General features: G+C 42.0%; 1 protein-coding gene and 1 non-coding gene across 2 annotated transcripts in view; one reads left to right on the top strand and one right to left on the bottom strand.

Moving 5' to 3' along the window:
* fam171b (family with sequence similarity 171 member B) overlaps positions 1-12,709 on the top strand; it is a 58,405-nt gene that overhangs the window by 14,057 nt on the left and 31,639 nt on the right. The window lies entirely within an intron of this gene.
* Positions 2,305-2,409, bottom strand: LOC144687003 (U6 spliceosomal RNA). Its single transcript, XR_013578040.1, has one exon. It is a non-coding gene; the product is annotated as a U6 spliceosomal RNA (small nuclear RNA).

The following is a 12,709-nucleotide window of genomic DNA, read 5'->3' as shown; positions in this document are numbered from 1 at the left end:
TTTTCTGGGAAGATAAATGGAATTCTGTATGCCAGGGTGTCACTAATAAGGCTGCAATTAATTCTAGTACTCTGATCTATCATAAACCAGGAGCATGATGCTAGGTGCATTTCTACACACCATCTGAATGACAACATGAAACAACAGTCTGACTCTTCACCATTAGTAAGGGTAAACACTACAGTGGTTCAGTATTATCACTGATTTATCAGGTTCCTAGCAAAATGTGCCTTTAGCCATATTTAGATGGTTTATTGGTTCACTCTGCTCCAGAAATCATTCAGCGTTTTAACAAACAGCTGTTCACACTGAGGGAGGAATGTGAATGGGAGAGGGTGAGGTTTTCGGATTACGAGAGTCAAAGGAAGTTGCAAGAAAGGATAATAGACGAGCAGGGTTTAACATAGGACAAGATTATGGTGATTACACAAACTATGTTTAATACCAGAGTGAAATTTAGGAGGTCAGTAAGAAGCGAAGCCAAGCCCGGAAATAGTGGAGGAATGGTGAGCGTTTCATTGATGTAGGATAGGCAGTGTACGCACTGAAATGAACATGGAAGTATGTGGAATAGAAACAGAAAATGCTGGAAACACGTCATCTGTGGAGAGAGAAACTGACTTAATGTTCCAGGTTGATGATTTTCATCAGAACTGGGAGAGGCTAAAGATTTAACAGCTTATAAGAAAGGATGGAGCCAGTGAAAAGGCGAGGTGCAGAGCAAAGAAACCATGGAGGTGGTCTGGAAGGGAGGGCAGAAGTGATTAGATGACGGGATGAGGGCGCAAGGCAAAAGATGTTGGTAATGGTACAAGTAGAACCATTAGATGTTACTGTTGATGGATCAGATAAGGGATTTGAAGCTCAACTTGGCATTGTATACTGGCAGCTTCAACCTGAGCGAATAGCCACAGAAGAGGAGCAATTGGAAACTTGCGCTGAAGTTCGCTGGGCACCAAGCAGATTGGCTTCAGTCTTGTCATTGTTAATCTAGAAATAATTCTGGTTGGTCATGGCTTGGTGTCAGATAAGCAGACAGACCAACAGCGGCTCAGAAGTTGATGGATGTGCCTGTAGATGCTCACCCCATATGTATGGATGTTACTGAGGAGAAGCTTGTAGATACAAAATAGAAGAATGCTAAAGATTGTACCTCAAGATGACCTGTGCATAATCATTGCTACAAATATTACAGCTAGTACTTAGCAGCACTGAGAATAATAAGTGTACCTGGAAATGTGTTACAGCAGTCTTATCTAGCAATTTGGAATTGGGTGCCAAAGCAAATTTAGAACTATTTGACTGTCATGTGGGCCCCCAAGAGGTTAGAATTTTGAGCTTGGTTCCTGTAGCTGTTTATACCTTGTACATACTGCTTGTGTTAGACACTATCATGTCTGTTTCTTTTTGTTGTATCGGCCTCCTTTGTGTTGCCATTACTGCAATAGAATGAGATACTGGTAATATATCCAGTAAAGATTACGCCTTTGTCACAGCAACTTATAAACAAGGCAATAGTAAATGGCTGGTAAAAGGAGGGGTGGGGCCAATTAGGGACCAAACAGGAGGAAGATTTTCCCCTTCTTGGGCTGACCCGGGAGCAACCGCGCAACAGTCCACCACCGTCCGCGATCGGTCTCAACCAAGCTAGCGTCAATCACACGCTGAAACACTCAGCGCTGCCTGGTTGTTGGGTGGAGGGGGAAGGAGGGCGAGCGCGGGAGTCAGCACATGCGCACGGGTGCGCTCACAGCTCCCTGAAGGCACAGAGCTGCCTTTGGGAGCTGAGGATTTCCCACATTACTACCAAAATCATAGTGAAAGATGAAATAGTTGAGATACTGGATAGCCTAAAAATTGATAGAGGAGATATTAGGAGGTATTAGTTAGGCTGGCTTTACTTAAAGTTGGTAAGTCACCAGAACAGATTAGATGCATTTAAGGATCCTGAGGGAAGGAAAGGTGGAAATTGCGGAAGTATCGGCCATAATCTTCCAATCTTCTTTAGATAAAGGGGTGGTGGTAGAGGACTGTAGATTTGAAACTGTTACTCCCTTGTTCAAAAAAAGGTGTAAGGATAAGCCCAACAACTACAGGCCAGTTGTTGTAACCTCAGTGATGAGAAAACTTTGTCCCCGATTATCATTTCCAAAACCCAATGGTCACTTGGGAAAATGTGAATTTATTAAGGAAAAACTGCATGGATTTGTTGAGGGCAAATCATGTTTAACTAATTTGATTGAATTTCTTGATGATGTAACAGAGAGAGCTGATGAAGGTAATGTAGCTGATGTGTTGTAAGTCTTAAATATGGAACGCTTCACGAATTTGCATGTCATCCTTGCGCAGGGGCCATGCTAATCTTCTCTATCGTTCCAATTTTAGTATATGTGCTGCCGAAGCGAGCACGCTGATGAGTTGTACATGGATTTCCAAAAGACGTTTGGTAAAGTGCCACATAACGAGGCTTGTCAGCAAAGTTAAAGCCCATGGAATAACGGGACAGTGATAGCATGGGTCCGAAGCATGCTGAGTGACAGAAAACGGAGCTGTTCTGTTGAAGGGTCATTCAGACTCGAAACGTTAACTGTGTTCCTCTCCGCAGATGCTGCCAGACCTGCTGAGTTTTTCCAGGTATTTTTGTTTTTGCTGTGGTGAAGAATTGTTTTTCAGATTGGAGGAAGGTATACAGTGATGTTCTCCAGGGGTCAGTTTTTGGACCACTGCTTTTCTTGATATATATTAATGACTCAGACTTTGTCCAGGGCACAATTTCAAAATTTACAGATGATACCAAGCTTGGAAGTATTGTGAACTGTGACGAGGACAGTGATAGACTTCAAGAGGACGTAGACAGGCTGGTGAAATGGGAGGACACCTGACAGATGAAATTTAATATAGAGAAGTGTGAACTGATACATTTTGGTAGGAAGAACGAGGAGAGGCAATATTAAGAAAAGGATACAATTCTAAAAGGGGTGCAGGAGCAGAGGAATCAGTGAGAGTCCAGAAAATATTTACTAGAATGATCCCAGAAATTAAGAACTTTATTTATGTGAATAGACTGGAGAAGTTGAAGCAGCTCTCCTTAGAGAGGAGAAAGTTGAGAGGAGATTTGATGGAGATATTCAAAATCATGAGGCGCCTGGACAGTATGTTGGGAAAAACTGTTCCCATTGTTGGAGGAACCACAGGACACTGATTTAAGCTGAATGACACAAGAACCAGAGGAAACATGAGGAAAAACCAACAAAGTGGTTAGGATTTGGAATGCACTACCTGAGAATGTGGTGGAAGCAGATTCAATCATGGCTTTCAGCAGAGAATTAGATAATTATCTGAAGAGAAAATATTTGTGGAGCTACCGGGGAAAGGACAGGGAAGTTGGACTGGTCGAATTGCTCTTGCAGAAAGCCAGCACAGACACAGTGGGCCAAGTGGCCTCCTTCTGCCCTGTAATTGTTCTAGGATTCTGCGATACAGCATCAAGCATGCCGTTTTCATTTTACTTGATAAACCTGTGAAAATAACAGAGGCCTTGATAGAAACTGCAACCTAAATATAAATTTTACGTGTATCCAGCCAGCTGTTGTGTAAAATTTGCACATGTTGCGCAGGCGGTAGAAAGGAGCTGTACCTGCATTACTACAATCTGTGTGGTGGTGGAATATTTGCCTCCTCACATATTAAAGAGCCTAATCAATTGTATACTTAATTTGTTGCCCAAGTAAATACTCTTTTGGATGTGAAACTGAATTTTTTTTTCTCTAGTTACAGTACTGTAGTAACATATACTACAGTAATATGTAGTACAGTTTCATCTTGCTTCTTGGTGGTATGATTCTGCACCACCACTGGTTCCTCATTTTGTAATGTGACTGGTTGAAAAGATAGTAGTCTCTGATTCTGCAATCTAATTGGTGGAAGGGAAGAGCTGGACACATGTTTTCAATAAATAAGATATTTACTATTCTAGATGGTTATATCAAAGTAATTTGAAATATATTCTGAATAAATTTGTGTAACTTAGTAAGTTGATTATTGATATTAGCATGAAGTATACCTGAGAAAGTGGTGATTTTGGCTGTCTAATTTCATGGATAAATGGCCAAGTGGGTTGACACTAGTGCCTGTAACTGTGGAAACCGGTACTTTTTAGAAGCCTTATTCAGTTTCTACATCATTTGGTTCATACCTGTGCAACACTGGTTGACAACAGTAGACAAGCAGCATAAGGTACTGCAAACACTGTTTATCACTTACAATAAATAGATTGCATCACAGCATTTCATGCAAAGAATATAATTACCGGCTCCAGTTGTTACTTGAATCCTGACAGATGCTTAGAGAGATGCACAGTGTCCTCTGGCCGGCCCTCCCCTGGGAAGTTGCTGTTCTCTGTCCTGTTGTTGTGCTATTTCTTCACTCTTTCCTATCAGTCGTCATTTCATTTCTTTCAGTTATAATTCAACCTATGACGATAAATATTCCACAATTTAAATTCTTGTAACAGTAGTGGGTTATGTTAAATGTTAACCCTTGCTCTTGCCATAGCCTTTAGTAGTTCTTAATGAGCATCAATTACCTTAATTCTTCTGTTTGCAAAATGAATGTTTTGATCTGTTATTTTCAGATTATATCATGCTTCTTTCTGAATAATATTGAACCAGTGAATGTTGAACAATGAATGTATCAATCATATTTATGTAACAGTCAAAAGTAAAATGCACAGTGTTGCTTTAAGAAGCTATAGATGATGGGTTGTTATCCAGAAAATAGTTGATAGCAAAACAGAATTAGGAGTTAAAATGGACCAGACTATGTTTTACTTACCTTTTATTCTCGTTGATACCCTTGTTGCCTTCTTATCTATGATTGTAAAGTTGGGATTTTCTAGCCTGCAACATTAGCCAACCACCAACAACAGAATTCTATATTGCTAGTGTATATACAGTAAGTCTTCACTTAAAATTTTAGTTGCCTTCCTGAAAAGTGTAACTTTAAGTGAAACAGCTTTAAATGAATCACATATTCCCTATATCACCTTTATGTAAAAGATGTAGTTAGATTCTGTAGGATCTTTCTCATCAGAAAAATAACATTAAAACATTATATTGCTAAACTCTTATATTGGTAAGTGAAATAACTTTTAAAATAAAATAAATTTGAAAATATAAAATAAAGCCAAGTGTCAGCAGTGACCGGGAGGGTCAGGGAGCAGGAGAGGGTACAAGCCAGAGCGTCAGCAGTGACCAGGAGGTTAAGGGAGCAGGAGAGGGCACGAGCCAGAGCATCAGCAGTGACTGGGAGAGGCTACGAGCCAGAGAGTTGGTGAGAAGGAGGGCAGGGGAGCTGCTCCAAAATGATGCTGACCAGGCCACATGGTCTCACGTCAAATCTGGCGCGAAATTACTTTAAACATAACTCCCGATGTTAAACATGAATATGGGCTCCATTAACTAACTAATGGACATTAAAGTGGAATGACTTAAAATGGGGACTTTGTGTACAGTTAGTGCTTTGTTGCTTGTGTACCAGTGTTGCAATGTTGACTGCCCCAGCTCCTCCTCCTCCCCAAAAATGTACTCTCTAATTTTATATGCTAAAATAACCAACGTCCTAAGTGTACAAGGCAACCAAAAGGAGCTGCATATCAATGAAGGGAGAAAGGTTACAAGGAAATTGAGAAACAGTTTTTCTCAAGCAATAGAACCTTGTTTTGGAATACATTCAGAGGGAAACACCACCACCTGGAAGTTCCCCTCCAAGTGACTTACTATCCTGACTTGGAAATATGTCGCCGTTCCTTCACTATTGCTGGGTTAAAATCCTGGAACTCCCTTCCTAACAGCACTGTGGGTGTACCTACACCACATGGACTGCAGCAGTTCAAGAAGGCAGCTCGCCACCACCTTCTCGAGGGCAATTAGGGATGGGCAATAAATCCTGGCCTAGCCAGCGACACCCACATCTCATGAACAAATAAAAAAACAGATCCTACTACTATCACACGTAGCTAGTACTCCACAAACAAATGTAGTATTCATTTTCATGAAATCTCATCTTGATCTCCTCAACAACCAATGTAGTATTAATTTGCTTAGCTAATTTTGAATGTTTAGTAACCTCCAAATGTATCCTAAAATAAAAGTGTGTGGTGATGCACTTGGGCAGGACAAACAAGGCACGGGAATACACGGTGAATGGTAGTACCCTGGGAAATACCAAGGATCAGAGGGACCTTGGTGTGCATGTCCACTGTCCCTTAAGGTAGCGGGACAGGTAGATAAGGTGGTTAAGAAGGCAGATAAGGTGGTTAAGACATATGGGATACTTAGATTCTTTGCCTCGGCTGATAAAGGCAAGAGCAGGGAGGTTATGCTGGAACTGTATAAAACCCTGGCTGGGCCACAGCTAGAGTATTGTGTGCAGTTCTGGAATCCACATTTTAGGAAGGATGTGATTGCACTTGAGAGAGTGCAGAGGAGATTTACCAGGATGTTGCCTGGGCTGGAGAGTTTTAGTTGTGAGGAGAGATTGGATAGACTGGGGTTATTTTCCCTAGAGCAGAGGAGATTAAGGGGGGACATGATTGAGGTGTATAAAATTATGAGGGGCATAGATAGGGTAGACAGGAAGGAACTTTTTCCCTTGGTGGAGGGATCAGTAACCAGGAGGCTTAGATTTAAGGTGCGGGGCAGGAGGTTTAGGGGGGATGTGAGGAAGAATTTTTACCCCCAGAGGGTAGCGGGAATCTGGAACTCACTGCCTGAAAGGGTGGGAGAGGCAGAAACCCTCGTAACATATAAGAAGTATTTGGATGTGCACTTGCGATGCTATGGCATACAAGGCTATGGGCCTAGTGCTGGAAAATGGGATTAGAATAGTTAGGTATTTGTTTGACCGGTGCAGACTCGATGGACCGAAGGGCCTTTTTCTGTGCTGTAGACTTCAATGACACTATGACTCTAAAAGTCTGTTGCTTGAGAAAAACTGTTTCTCGATTTCCTTGTAACCTTAGTGCCTTCATTTGATGTTGGTTCCCTTGTTCACTTAGTACGTTGGTTATTTTATCATTTAATTATCCACAGTAGAGCTTGAAGCAAAAGCTTAAAATGCACAACAGCTTAGTCAACATTTGTAAAGATGAGAGCGGGTAATGTCTCGAGCGTACCTCTTCCTCAGCATTGAAAACTGAAAGATGAGCAAGACTTTTTGTACAGTACAGAGAGGAAAGAACCAAAGAAGGTGCTGCAATCACAGATGGGAAGTTGAATAATGTTCCAGCTGTGTCTCAAAGGTGAGAGCCTGCCAGATCCTGGAGAATGTGGGGAAAGGGAGGAGCAGGGTAAGAGAAACAGTAAGAGGCAGGAATATTTAATAGGTTGAATAACCTGCAAGTGCCCAGAAATTTGCTAGCTGAAACTAAAAGTTATTTGAGTGAGACAATGAAAGACAAGGTAGAGGCCACTTAAAGAGAATTGGGGGAGGGGGGGGGACGTGGTTTGGCGACATAGTAAGAAGAAGGATTGCAGGTAATGGAAGTGAAAACCAAAAATACACAGTTGGCTGAATTTCAACTTAAAACTAGTGGATTTGGTTTTTGTGGGAGTTTAACGTGCCAGGACTCCAACTGGAATTCACTTTTACCAAAGCTGGAAGTTGAATAGGCAGCTAACCCATTCCAAGGAGATGGTTGGAACTTTAAATATGATAATGAGGCTGTGATCCTCATTGACATTCTATTTTTGAACTTTTGCTGCTGTTGGTTGTGTTGTCCCAAGCTTCAGGGAACTCGGCAGCTTCCTCAAGGTTAGGGCTTTGGGGGCTTCAGGGGATAAGTGCTTACACCTTAAGTGCCACTCAGGCTGGGCTTCCGGGCAGGGAACTGATCACTGACATCAGAGTTACACTACAAAGTTTAAAACTCCACAGTGTGGAGGACCCCTGAATTGTGAGTTCCCTGGCCTCCTGATCAACCTGAGTGAAAGTTCTGCCCTAGAGGTCTCGTTGGTCTCAAAAAAAATAGAAAGAAAAACACCAGGAACTGGTGTTCGACAAAAGTTCAAAACGTGAAATATCAGGCAGCTGCCCTTCTGCCACCCATCATTACCACACAACAGCAGGAAGGAAAATAATGGATAGACCTAAAGCTACTGAAGCCAGTGTAGGGACCAGAGTGCCACGTAAAAGAATGAGTTGTTGCTCTTGAAGCTTGAATTGTGCCTTTTTAACCACTTTCTCAGCCTCTCCTGCCAACTTCAACAATTTGTATACATTTCCTCCGCTGTTCCTGGACTGCCCCTCCATTTAGAATTGTGCCCTTTATTTTATATTGCCTCTCCCTGCTCTTCCTACCAAAATGTATCGCTTTGCACTTCTCTGCATTGAATTTTATCTGCCATATGTCTGTCCATTTAACTAGCCTATGTCCTCTTGAAGCCTATGTCTATCCTCCTCATAGTTCACAATATTTCTAGGTTTTGGGTCGTCTGCAAATTTTGAAATTGTGCCCAGGACACTCAAGACTAGGTCATTAATATGGATTAACGAAAGCAATGGTCCCGGTACTGGTCCCAGGGGAACCCCACTGTATACATTCCTCCAGTCTGGAAAACCACCATTCACTCTCTGTTTCTTGTCACTTGGCCAACTTTGTATCCATGCTAATAATTTCCCTTTTATTCCATGGGCTTCAACTTTGTAAGAAAGTCAACTATATTACACTTTATCAAACACCTTTTGGAAGTCCATTTACACCACATCAACTGTGTTACCTTCATCAGCCATTTCTTACCTCATCAAAAAACTCAGGTTAACCAGTTGTCTCGTTGTGGCCCTGTGAAAGAAATACAGTCAAACATACAAATTAGGAGCAGGAGTGGACCACTCAGCCCCTTGAGCTTGCTGTGCCATTCAATAAGATCATGGCTGATTTGATTGCAACTTCAACTCCACATTCCTGCCAACCCCCAATAACCTTTCACCCCCTTGCTTATCAAGAATCTATCTACCTATGCCTTAAAAATACAGGTTAGGTATCCTTTATCTGACACCCTTGGGGCCGACTGCGTGTTGGATTTCAGTTTTCGGATACCGCATATAGGCCTAGGTCTACTTACATTACAATAACTTAAGCCTAGGCTAGCTATAGTCTAAAGTAAATAAAATGGCTAGAAAAGTAAAATGTACCACTGGATAATAAATACAGGGTACCTGTATTTATTCTTGTTCACCACAAAAATCGCAAGGTAAACAGTGCAGACAAGCAACTAGATTTCCCGTGCTAAAGGTCGATGAGGTTCAATAAAAGTGCTGTTTTTGGATGTGTTCGATTTTTAGATTTACGGATAAAGGATGCTCAACCTGTATTCAAAGACTCTACTACTACCGCCTTTTGAGGAAGGGAGGTCTAAAGGCTCATGACCTTCTGAGAGAAAAAAAAATTCTCCTCATCCCTATCTTAAATGAACGACCTCTTGTTTTTTTTTACCTCTGATCCCCTAGTTCTAACTTCTCCTAGAAGAGGAGATATCCTTTCCACATCCATCCTGTCAAGAGCCCTCAGGATCTCACTTGTTTCAATCAAGTCACATTACTCTTCTAAACTCCAGTGGATACAAGCTTAGCCTGTCCAACCTTTCCTCATAAGACAACCCACCCATTCCAGGTATTAGTCTAGTAAACCTTCTCTGAACTGCTTCCAATGCATTTACATCCTTAAGTAAGGAGACCAATACTGTACACAGTACTCCAGATGTGGTCTTGCCAATACCTTGTACAAATGAAGCATAACCTTCCTACTTTTATATTCAGTCCCACTCCCAATATACGATAATATTCTATTGGGGAAGGTCATGCCTGACAAATCTGTTAGAATTCTTTGAGGAGGTAATGAGTAGGTTAGACAAAGGAGAGCCAATGGATGTTATCTACTTGGACTTCCAGAAGGCCTATGACAAGGTGCCACATAGGAGGCTGCTCAGTAAGATAAGAGCCCATGGTGTTAGAGGCAAGGTACTAGCATTGTTAGAAGATTGGCTGTCTGACAGGAGGCAGAGAGTGGGGATAAGGGAGTCCTTCTGAGGATGGCGGCCGGTGACTAGTGAAGTTCCGCAGGGGTCAGTGTTGAGACCACAACTTTTCACTTTATACATTAATGATCTAGATGAAGGAACTGAGGGCATCCTGGCTAGGTTTGCAGATGATACAAAGATAGGTGGAGGGACAGGTAGTATTGAGGAGGCGGGAGGCTGTAGAAGGATTTGGACAGGTTAGGAGAATGGGCAAAGAAGTGGCAGATGGAATACAACGTGGGGAAGTGTGAGGTCATGCACTTTGGTAGGAAGAATAGAGGCATAGACTATTTTCTAAATGGGGAGAGAATTCAGAAATCTGGAGTGCAAAGGGACTTGGGAGTCCTAGTCCAGGATTCTCTTAAGGTTAACTTGCAGGTTGAGTCGGTAGTTAGGAAGGCAAATGCAATGTTGGCATTTATTTCGAGAGGACTAGAATATAAAAGCAGGGATGTGCTGCTGAGGCTTTATAAGGCTCTGGTCAGACCACATTTAGAATATTAAGAGCAATTTTGGGCCCCGTAGCTCAGGAAGGATGTTCTGGCCCTGGAGAGGGTCCAGAGGAGGTTCACAAGAACGATCTCAGGAATGAAAGGCTTAACATATGAGGAACGTTTGAGGACTCTGAGTTTATACTCGATGGAGTTTAGAAGGATGAGGGGGGATCTGATTGAAACTTACAGAATACTGAAAGGCCTGGATAGAGTGGACGTGGGGAAGATGTTTCCATTAGTAGGAGAGACTAGGACCCGAGGACAGAGCCTCAGAGTAAAGGGAAGACCTTTTAGAACAGAGATGAGGAGAAACTTCTTTAGCCAGAGAGTGGTGAATCTATGGAAATCATTGCCACAGAAGGCTGTGGAGGCCAGGTCATTGAGTATATTTAAGACCGAGATAGATAGGTTCTTGATTGGTAAGGGGATCAAAGGTTGCGGGGAGAAGGCGGGAGAATGGGGTTGAGAAACTTATCAGCCATGATTGAATGGCGGAGCAGACTCGATGGGCCGAATGGCCTAATTTCTGCTCCTATGTCTTATGGTTTAGCTTTCCTAATTACTTGCTGTACCTGCATACTAACCTTTTGCAATTCATGCACTAGGACATCAGATCCCTCTGCATCTCAGAGCTCTGAAATCTGACCACTTAGATAATATGCTGTTTTTTTTTAATTCTTCCTTTCAAAATGGACACTTTCACACTTTCCCACATTGTACTTCATTTGCCAGATTTTTGCCTCCACACTTTTTGTACCCTCCTTATGTCCTCTTCACAACTTACTTTCCTACCTATCTTTAAGTCATCAGCAAATTTAGCAACCGTACCTTTGGTCCCTTCATCCAAGTCATTTATATAAATTGTAAAACGTTGAAGCACTATCACTTATCCCTGTGGCACACAGTCATTATATCTTGCCAACCAGAAAATGAGCCCTTTTTGCCTACTGAATATTTCCTGTTAGCTAGCCAATCTTCTATCCATGCCAATGTGTTACCCCCAACACTGTGAGCTTTTACTTTCCGTAATAACTTTTGATGTGGCATCTTATCACATGCCTTCTGGAAACCTAAGTACATCCACTGGTTTCCCTCTATCCACAGCACATGTTACTACTGCAAAGAACCCCAATAAATGTCACCCCACAGCTCCAGCTATTTACTCAATACCATTTCCCTGGTGATTGTAATTTTCTTGAGTTCCTCCCTGCCTTCCATTTCCTGATTTGAAGATATTTCATGAATGTTACTTATATCTTCTATAGTGAAGACTGATGCAAAATACCTGTTCAATTCATCTGCCATCTCCTTATTTTCCATTAAGGAAGTGGAAAAGAAATAAATTCATAGGAAACGGAAATCTTGGCTGGAAAGGTTTTAATGCAAATGAGATCTGCTTGTAAATGTGTTTAAAGTTTTTCATTGATGAGCAGTGTTAAAATTTCATGGTAAACCTGCAGTAAGGACCTGAACTGATTACAGTGGAAAGAGATGAGAGACTCTCTAGAGAAGCAGTCTATCACCTCTGCTATTTCACAGCACCAAGAGTGTAGTTCCAGTGCAATAACCAATCTGGTTTAAAAGTTGCCTGGGGGTTCCTTGGAAGTGGTAGACATTTCAAACATTCAATTAATTAGACAAAGCAGACTCTGCTGCCTGTCATGTTTAAAATGGAACTGGTAGGAAGGGAGTTCTCTCCTGGGCAAAAGCTTTGACGTTTGGGAACTGTCATTGAAGCCATATGTCTGAGGTGGATAGCTACTTTGTAAGTTGCCCGTAAAGCCTATAAGTTCTTACCCATCACCTCATGCTCCCTCTTGCCACCTTTACTAGCGCCCCAAACATCACGCACTTCAATGACTAAAATCAAAGAAAACCCAAAGATAATTTATAAATTACACAAAGAGCAAAAGGATAACCTGTGTGTGGAAGTGGAAGATGTGGCATGGTTCTGAATGAATATTTTGCACCCCTCTTCACGAAAGAGGGGATGATGCAGACATTGTTCTGAATTTAATGGCTTTGGCGGTAGCTCTGATACAACTCCATGCACTTCGGGCAATTTGGTGCCTGGCATTGGCGCTTCCGTCCCTTTAAGGACGGAGATCCTGCCTCCAGGAGCTGCTGGTCACTCAGAGG

The sequence above is a fragment of the Cetorhinus maximus genome, chromosome 11 (genome assembly GCF_964194155.1).
Source record: "Cetorhinus maximus chromosome 11, sCetMax3.hap1.1, whole genome shotgun sequence".
In the NCBI taxonomy this organism is placed as follows: Eukaryota; Metazoa; Chordata; class Chondrichthyes; order Lamniformes; family Cetorhinidae; genus Cetorhinus; species Cetorhinus maximus.
The sequence above is the reverse complement of the archived record's forward strand: the minus strand, read 5'-3'. Positions and strand labels throughout refer to the sequence as shown.